General features: G+C 52.0%; 2 pseudogenes; both read left to right on the top strand.

Annotated features, from left to right (window-relative positions):
* Positions 1–660: 660 nt before the first annotated feature.
* Positions 661–2,270, top strand: LOC102544637 (nucleus accumbens-associated protein 1-like; annotated as a pseudogene).
* Positions 2,271–7,877: 5,607 nt separating this feature from the next.
* LOC107034712 (olfactory receptor 6E1-like) lies at positions 7,878–9,008 on the top strand (annotated as a pseudogene).
* Positions 9,009–9,664: the final 656 nt, after the last annotated feature.

The raw sequence follows: 9,664 nt of genomic DNA on the forward strand, positions 1-9,664 counted from the left end.
CCTTAAAATATTGTGTTATGAAATTTGGAAACAGCATGGCCTTTGGATTTGGAGAGGTCTAACAATGTCTCAGCTCTGCATTTCCCAGTTGTGTGATCCACTTGAATTTGTCTCTTCAGGAGAAGGTGTAGGGCAACCTATTCATTGTTATTGTGGAGAAAAATAGATATACTAAATTTCAGTGACCAGCATAGTATGAAGTTAGTAAAGTCGTCAACAAATGATGATGATGATGACTTGAACCACAGAATTTGTTCATAATTTAAAAGGAATATGCAAAAGGAATGTTACTACTATTACTGTTATGTTTATTTATGAACTGAGGATATTGCAAAACATAAAATATTTTATAAATATACAAATGTCAATAACCCTGTCTACTTATCACAGTATACTTAAGAGTATACTAATGACCTGAATGTTACAATTAGACTTTGTGCAATACTTAAGCAGCATTGTGGCGGCGCTCGGCTGGGGTGGCCTGGCCCACAATGAATGGCCACTGCGGCTGCCGCTGCTGCTGATGCAGAGGCCGCAATGGCCACAGAGGCGGAGGGCCCGGCACAGGGGGCATGCCCCAGGCCCAGGCCCAGCCCCAGCCACCGCTGCGGAGCCCGCCAGGAGCCCCTGGAGCGCAGCCACAGCACAGCCACCACCGCCATGGCCCAGACCGTGCAGATGGAGATACTGAACTTTTGCATCAGCATCCTGGAGTGCCTCAAGGAACAGCAGCTGCAGGGCCTGTACTGTGATGTGTCAGTGATGGTCAAGGGCCACGCCTTCAAGGCCCACCTGGCCATGCTGGCTGCCAGCAGCTCCTACTTCCAGGATGTGTTCAACAGCAGCCGGAGCGCCATGGTGGAGCTGCTGGTGGCCATGCAGCCCCAGTCCTTCCAGGAGATCCTCAGCTTTTGTTACACGGGCCGGCTGAGCATGAACATTGGTGACCAGTTCCTGCTCATGTATACAGCCAGCTTCCTGCAGATCCAGGAGATCATGGAGAAAGGCACAGAGTTCTTCCAGCTGCGACTCCCAGGGTCTGCACGCCAAGGAGGCCCCCCTGTCCGAGCCCCAGAGCCCTGTGGTGCAGACGTCAAGCTGGCCAGCCTGTGGCACCCCGCTGCCCCTTGTGTCGCGTGTCAAGACAGAGCAGCAGCAGTTAGACTCTGAGCAGTGCACACCTGTGGCCAAGCAGTGGTCAGAATGAGGCTGGGGGTGGCAGTGGTGGCAACAGCAGCTGAAGATGGCCAATGTTGCCTTCTTCAGCACACAATCGTGCAGTCGGGGAGCTCTTGCTCCCCCTCTCCTAACCCCAAGTTTGCCATGCCAGACCTGGCCGCCAACCGGCAGTCCCAGCAGGCCCCAGTGGGGGGGGGGGTGGCACAGCCCACAGGGGTGGCTGCAGGGGCCTGGGGCTAGGCAACCGACTTGGGGGGCAGTGGTGGTGGCGGCAGCAGCAGGGGGAGTAGTGAGTGGGCCCAGCACATTGGAGCGGACCAGCCCTGGCACCTCCAGCCCCGGCTCCTACCACAACGAGGAGGATGAGGCGGCTGTGGGCAAGGAGGACACAGACAAGCAGTACCAGCAGAGCTGCAACATGTACACCACGTACAGCATGATAAACATTGGCCAGACCGCCGAGAAGGTGGAGGCCCTCCCTGAGCAGGTGGCCCGAGTCCCGGAATCATATCTGTGTGCGGCAAGACCTGGCGTCTCTTCCGGCTGAGTTCAACTAGATTGTCAACCGCTACCACCCCAAGCTCTACAATGAGGGTGACCCCTCCGAGAAGCTGGAGCTTGTGACAGGCACCAAAGTGTACATCACGAGGGCGCAGCTCATGAACTGCCATGTCAGTGCAGGCACGCGGCACAAGGTCCTGCTGTGGCACCTCCTGGCCTCCTTCTTTGACCAGAACACCCTGGCCAACAGCGGCAGCACGGGCATCAGCTCTTCCAGTAACAACCCCAGCCGCAAATCAGATAGTCGCGTCCTCCACGCCGTCAAGTACTACTGGCAGAACTTTGCTCCCAACTTCAACGAAAGCGAGATGAATGCCATCGTGGCCGACATGTGCACCAACGCCCGCTGCGTTGTGCATAAGAGCTGCATCCCCAAGGTCAAGCTGCTCATGGCCAAGGGTGACGCCTACACCACCTTCATCAGCTACACGGGCAAGATAAAGCCAGACATTAAGGGTGTGGAGCACGGCTTTGAGACGGCCAGCCACGATGGCAAGGCTGGCCCCTCAGCAGAGGAGGCCCTCCAGTAACCCCCACCAAACCCTCCCGCGGGGTGGTCACACTGCCCCCTCTTGTCATACCCTCCCACCATCTTGGTCATGAGCTACTGTCTGCCCTTCCTCAGGACCCACAGGGGATGCTGCATGCTCCCAGCCCCTCTGCCTCCCCTGTCCCACCCCCTGACCCCAATCCGATTGGGGATCAGGCTGGAAGAGGATGGCAGGTGGTGGAGGTCTGCGTTGCCTTATCCAGCACACACTTGTGCAGTGGGGGAGCTCTTGCTCCCCATCTAACCCCTAGCAGTTGTCTCCCCACTCACCAGGCCAGGGACAGGGAGGGGCCAGCCTGGGGGGCTTAGGAGGTCCCCTTTCTCAGGCCCTGGGCCACCTAGCAGGAGCATCCCTCAGCCTCCACCCCCCCCACCACAGCCCCTTGGGACTTGCCGGGGCCTGGGATTCTCAGGACCCCTACCACCACCACCTACCAGTGCTTCCACGTTTCCAAAAGCACCTTCCTGTCTCCCTCACCTGTCCCTGTGCCTGGGGGCTGGGGTAGGCAAGGTTGTGAGGGCTGCCCATTTTACAGCTGAGAAAACTGAGGCTCAGAATTTCCATGACTGACCTAAGATGGTGGGCAGTGGAAGGCCCAGTGCCCTTCTCTTCCTCCACCCTGTGCTTAGCCAGAGGGGCAGGTCCTGAGTGAGGGGGCCCTTGAGGGCAGACAGAGGGTCTCTGAGGATAGATTTCCAGGGCTTAATCATGTGGGTGTGCATGTGTGTGTGTGCATGCGTGCTTGTGTATAAGTTTTGCTTTTAAACAAATGAACATATAAGAGGCAGTAGGACCAGGGGTGGAACCCAGGGGAGCAGGCTGTGGGGGGCTGCTGCTTTTCCCTCCCTTCCCCACCCCCACTCCGCCCCCATGGCACGGCTCCCAGCCCGCACCCCCTGTGCATACTTTTTTAAAACTTTTTTTAGCTAATGAAATGTTGAAGTACAAGACTCCTTTTATTTTTCAAACCAACGGGACCATACCTGATGTTCCCTTCAGTCCCTGGGGTCTTGGAAGGCAAGATGGGGTAGGAGGCCGGGGACAGGCTGAATGAGCGCATGCATATGGAGTGTGGGCTTGAGTTTCCAAGGTGGGGTCCCAACCCCTACTCTGTCTGGGCTCCTGTGGGTCTGGCCAGCTCCCCCTCACCCCTGATGCCTCCCCGATAGAGCTACATCGGAAGGGCATCCCTGGTTTTGGTCAGTTGGCTGAGCCCAGTTCCTGGCAGGGCCAAGCCCACTTCCGTTATTAGCGATTGTTTGCAGAAATTTTTTCTTTTACCATTCCTATCTTCCTAGCCTCTCCCAACTCCACGAGTGATGGGTTTTTGGGGGGGGGGGTTGAGTTTTATTTGTGAACTCGAAGGATTGTTTTTTACCTCCCCGCCCCCTTCCCCCCCAACACAGGGTGTCATTTCTTAGAAATTTCACGTTTTTGTCTCTAGCCCTTGTCTTCTGTCTCCTCCCTAGTCTGACCAGCCCATTGCTCCCAGTAGCCTCTCTTTCTAGAGGTATGAAGGAAAAGTTGGACTGGGCAAACAAGCTAATAACAAGTGTCGGATTACTGATCTGAGTTCTGCTAGGCTAACTCGTAAATCTAAGTTAATTAGTGTTGGCTTGCTGATTCCCTGTCCATGTTTTTTTTGCTAGCCAGCTGGATTTTCAAAGAGACCTATCTGGCCTTGAAATACTGGTTTGCTGCCTCCCTGCCTCTACTTTTGTGATAATGATGCTGTTAAACCTGTTCCATGCCTATTGGCCGAAAACCCCAAGTTTGTACTTAACCCTATAAAACCTCATGCGCACGTCTTGGAGGGGCTCAAGAGCTTCAGAGCAGAAGCCCCTCTGAGCCCGCCGGCGTAATAGATCTGAGTACTCCAACCCTACGAGTGGTGCTTGTTTCTTGGCTGGCCTGTCATTTCCGTAACAGAGGCAGGGGGATTATGGGACATGGAGTAGGGGCCAGCTGGACCCTTGGAATCTGACTTGGAGACCTCCCTCCTTACCAAGGAGCCCTTGCCAGCCTGCAGGGAGGGGGTCCTTCCTGACATCTACTTGTTGCAGGGGTGGCGAGTGTCACTCTGCTTTTCTGGCCCTGGCACCTAGCCCTCAGCCGGCCCGAGGGTGTGGGCGGAGTAGACACTCCCAGCTAAAGCACAAGCACCTTAGTCACACCTCCCCCTGCCCCTCATCCTGGCCTTGACACCCCAACCCAGCATCGATCCCAAACCACAATATCCTAGTCACTTGGCAAGCTGCCGGGCCAACCGAGGCCCAGGGGTGGGCTGGGGCACCAGCCAGACCCCAAAAGGAAGCAGGAGTCCCTAGGCGTTCCCCTCCTTCCAGGCCTTAGCGGGGGCCAGCTCTCTGGGACTGGAGTCTTCTCCCTCCCCACAACCCCTTGTCCTGGGCAGGCCCCTGCCCAGCCCCTCCCTGCCTTGTCCTCAGGTGGGGCTTGCCCCTATTCCTTCTCCAAGCTCCTGCAGCACTGGGTTGGGTGGCAGAGCCCTCTCATTTCAGGAACCCCAGGGGTGCCCCAGCTCCCAGGACTGTGTGTAGAGGGGTCTGGTGGGGTAAGGGGTGGAGAGAGGAGCTGAGTGTGGTGCAGGGGTAGAAACTCCTCACCAGGAGAGCCAAAGAAAGGGTTGTGCCTTACCCCAGGAGCCACCCTTGCGCCCCTCCCACCCTGCTATCCCTGCTCCTGGGCCTCCTGCTGCTTTTCCTTCTCCCTTCCCCGCCCTGCCCGACCCTGAGCCGCATGGAACCCCCCCACCCCACCCCGGGCAGCCAGAAAGGAGCACTAGTAGAGAATCACTGACCAATGCAAAAACGACTGTGGGGGGCCCCCCTCCGCCTCCCCCGGCTGCCCATTCACCTGCACCTCTTTCACTCAGTACAGATGGCCCACCCTGACTGCGTGGAATGCCAACGCCCTCCTTGCCCTGGGCCAAGCTCCACTCCCCGGGCCCATAAGTGAGATTGCACATTAACTACTGTAAGAGGAGCTGCACTGGGAAATGTGAACTATGAGAATGTCAGTGATACTGATGAGAATAAACTAAACACCTTTGTAACAACAACAACAAAAAAAAGCAGCAGCAGCATTGTGTCCCATGCCAGGAGAGTTACATTGTTGTGGAAAACTGTGTTACACTCGATGTTATTTTTATCTTTAATGTCGGGACCATGAGGATCTTATATTGTCCCTGTCCATTTGCGTAGACCCGGACCCACGGAGGCAAGGTCTGAGCGATTGTTAGCCAAGAATCAGTATGTGGGAATTGGTCGCGGTGCCCTGGGGGCATGGTGATTATCCAGTGTAGGGCCCCATCAGCTGACAGGTCTAGTGTACCTTCCAGGGACCATCCCACTCCAAAGGTGGGCCACTCTGACTCGCACAACGTGTGCAATTTCTGTGGTGTCAATTTTAGTTTCCTGAGAAACCCTTTTTGTAAATTTTAATCGTTCAGTCCAGAACTGTTGGCTTTGATTTTGAGGATCCCATTACTACTAGTTGATAGATTTTATGGTCTATAGGTGTGGGTCTGCTTCTGGCACTAAGGATTGTGACCCCAGAATCTTTGTCCCATTCCTCAAAACAGTGTTCCCAGAAAGCTGGCTGCCTCACTGGGCCTAACATCTATCTGCTTGGCTGCAAGTGCTGCCAATGAGTTGTGGTTTCCACATTAGGCAGGTAACCCTGAGACTCCCTCAGGCCTGGATGAGCTCTAGGGGTCCCTTTATAGTCTTTTTATAGCCTGAATTGACAAAATATGAGGCCAGGATGGCTGGCTGGAGGCAGAATAAATGAACCAAAATAAGGGGAGCCTCAAAAGTGTTTCAGCCAGTCCTGGGTTGGCTCCCTCTGACTCAGGTCTTGTGGTCTTAATTTTAGACAGAGTAATGTATTGATGCTGATTAATCACGACAGGATATTCTGGGGGACTGGTGATGAGTTTGGGTCAACCTCTTTAACATAGTCTCATCTTGGTCCCTAAGGGCACAAGGGTCGTTTACTCATAGGCTGTTCTATGTCCCTTTCCCTCCCTGTATAGCCACCCTGTGCCAGCGTCACAAACGAGACAAAGGGAGGGTTTTCGCTGCATCCACCTGGCTGCTCCCTGGCGGGGACAAAGGTGCCTCAGCTTCGGCCTGTCAGTATAAACCGCTGACTCCGATCGATACCGAGGGGCCGATACTGCCATGAGCCGTATGAGGTCACCATGGAACCGCAGGTTGGGACTCACTCTAACTCCATAGCAGAATGCCATGCAGCTACAAACTCGAACCTGATTGCATGCTTTTCAGGCCACACACACACACAGACATTATTTGCACATTCCCTCCCTATCACTGGGGCGTCCCTTATCTAACCTAATCTAACCAGATCTCCCTATCGGAATACCGTCAGGCGGGGAGCATAACTAGATCTCCCCACCCAGGCGAGGAGCATAACCTGATCCCCCCGTCCAGACTACTGTCAGGCGGGGAGCCTGGAGGAGGTGACCAATCTCCTCTTCTGTCCACTTGGACAGAACCTGGTTACCCTAACCTAACTATGGATGTTTCCCAGGGCCCCTACCTTATTCAGGCGTGTTGTTTGATGAGTTGGTCCATCCCTCCACTGAGTCCGGTTGGGGCACAGCCCCCCAGAGGACTGAATCACCTCCGCAAAGAAGGATCCGGAATACTGTCGGGTGGCGCGCCTCCTCATTCACTTTCGGAGCTCCTGATCTCCAGGTGGTTGCTCCGCCGTCCCGGCAGCTCAAGGGGCCGGCATGGTTGGAATCTCGCTGGGGCCCCTCCAGAAATGTTGCAGAAAAATGTGTTACAGCTCGGTGTTACAGCTTAGTTGTGACGGCAACTTGGATCCAGGCAAGAGACCAAGCAGCACTCAGAGAGTTGGAGAACTCGGGTTTATTACACCAGGAGTTAACACTTCAAGCTCTGGACCCTGTCTGTAGGTTTACACAGGCCTTTTATAGGCTGCCAGTTTTACACTTTGCATCATATGCAAATAAAGTACAACAAAAGTTGACCAACCAGGGACAAGCTTTGTAGAAATAGACCAGTCAGGAGTGAGTTCCATGCAAATGAAGTACTACAGATGGACCAATCAGAAGTTAGGGAAGTGGACCAAACAGAAGTGAGTGTAATAACCAATCAGGAGTAAAGGAAATAACCAATCAAAAGTGAGCTCAGAGAACGAATAAAATTCTAGGTGTAAGTTAGCCGCTTTAGAGGCAAAAAGTGAGATAGAACCTCTGGGCCAGGGAACCAAACAGTGCTAAGAAGAAAGCAGCAGCCCTGCCTAGGGGGTCCTGCCGGTCTTTTTATGGGGCTTCCCACCTCAACATGCTTTTTCCTACTTAATTCTCATAAAAATATGAACAGGTAGATTCTGTCATCTTCCTTTTACATGGAAGTTCACAAAAGAATTAACTATTCAAAGATAACCCAGCTCTCTGGGGTTAGAACTCAGTATTGAACTAGTACTCCGTATTGAACTCGGGTCCTTCTAATTTAAGAACAAACTCATTGGATTACATTGCTAACTTCCAGCTGTTTTTCAGGCAATCAGATAGCTTGATCTTGCACTCCCTAAAATCTTCGTGCTTGCTCAAATATTTAGCTTAAGATCCACAGATGCTGTTGCTGTGGAAAGATATTCATGGAAATGGGGAATGGGACAACTGTCCAAGAATTCACTTTGGAGGGACTTCCTGCTGTCCAGCATCTGGGGCAAGTCCTCTTCCTGGTGCATCTGCTGGCATACCTGGTGTCCATTGCAGGGTATACACTCATAGTCATCATTATCTATGCTGAATCCAGACTCCACACACCTATGTACTGTTTCCTCAGCACTTTCTCCTTCATTGAGTCTTGTTTCACAAGTGCTGTTATTCTGAAGTTCCTGGCCATCTTTCTTTTAGGCAAGCAAAAGATTTCCTTCCCTGCCTGTTTCATACAAGCCTTTGTCTTTTTATTTCTGGGAGCAGCAGGTTTCCTTCTCATAGCAGTGATGTCTCTGGATCGGTACTTGGCCATTTGCAAGCCTCTGCATTACCTGACCATCGTGAACCTGAGGACTTGCTTCCTCCTGGTCACTGCTTTGCTTTGGGCTTCACTCTCATCACTGGTCCAGTGAAGGTTTCCCAGTTACCCTTCTGTGACCTCGGCCCCCTAACCCATCTCTCCTGTTCTGACACCAGATCTGTTAAAATGTATTTCTCCTTCCTCACTTCATTTGTCATTCTGCTATTCCTCATTATAACCATCACTGCAACATAGTAATCACAGCCATGTGACTCCCATCAGCCAAGGAGTGACAGAAAGCTTTCTCTACCTGCTCCTCTCACCTCATTGTTCTCTCTCTCATCTTTGGTAGCTGTGTCTTTATATACATGAAACTAAAGCAAGTGAACAGGCTAGACTCTTAACAGGAAGGGTGCCCTTATGAACAGTGGTGACCTCGCTGCTGAACCCTGTCATCTACACTTTGCAGAACAAGCAGGTCCACAAGGCTCTGAAGGAGATGATATTCTGAATGAAAATATCAAAATAAAAAAAATCACATGGCCATAGAGTGGAAGGCTTCAGTACACTATGCGTTTTCATTCCAGTCAATGTAACAGTCCACAGTGTTCCTGATGGAGAGTCCGTGGCAGACCTCACATGACCTATTTACATATCCCCAGCAAAATGGAAATGTTTTCCCAAAGCCAGTTTACCCTGTTATGCATAACTATATTCTCAGTAGATATTCCACATACTGATAACAATTGATTTTAATTACAAAATCTTTAGTCAATTTCTGTGCTTCTGATAATAAATCATGTGCCTGAAATTTCAAAAATTCAGCAGTTTATGCTTTTCATTTCACTTCTGTCTGGTCATAAACATGGTTCAACAAAATTTAACAACTATTTACCAGAGGCATTTAAGGAATTAAAATGATGGAAGATTATATAGCATGCCATGGTTATGAAGGAAATGATGGAAATGGTGCCAGTGCTTAGATCCACAGTGCCTCCATGCCTGGCCTAAGAAATGTCACAGCGCTCTTTGCATTGGGATATATGTGGATTGCATTAGTGCTCTTGGCTTGCTGCTTATTAACAAAGTCCCTTGTCACAACCATGGACAGTACTGGAAGCTGGGCTTCATGACAGGCTAGAATATACTTTGATGGTTAAAAGCTCAGGCTCTGAATTCATAGCTGCCTTTCGAATCCTACCACCCACACCCACTCACTGCGTGACTTGGCCACGTTACCTAGCCTCTTACAGCATTGCTGGAAAACTAGAGACAAGTTGTGGCAGCACTGAGTCCCAGCCCTGACATACAGAAGCTGTCATGTTAGCTGGAGGCAGT

Source organism: Vicugna pacos, chromosome 11, assembly GCF_048564905.1.
Source record: "Vicugna pacos chromosome 11, VicPac4, whole genome shotgun sequence".
NCBI classification, from domain to species: domain Eukaryota; kingdom Metazoa; phylum Chordata; class Mammalia; order Artiodactyla; family Camelidae; genus Vicugna; species Vicugna pacos.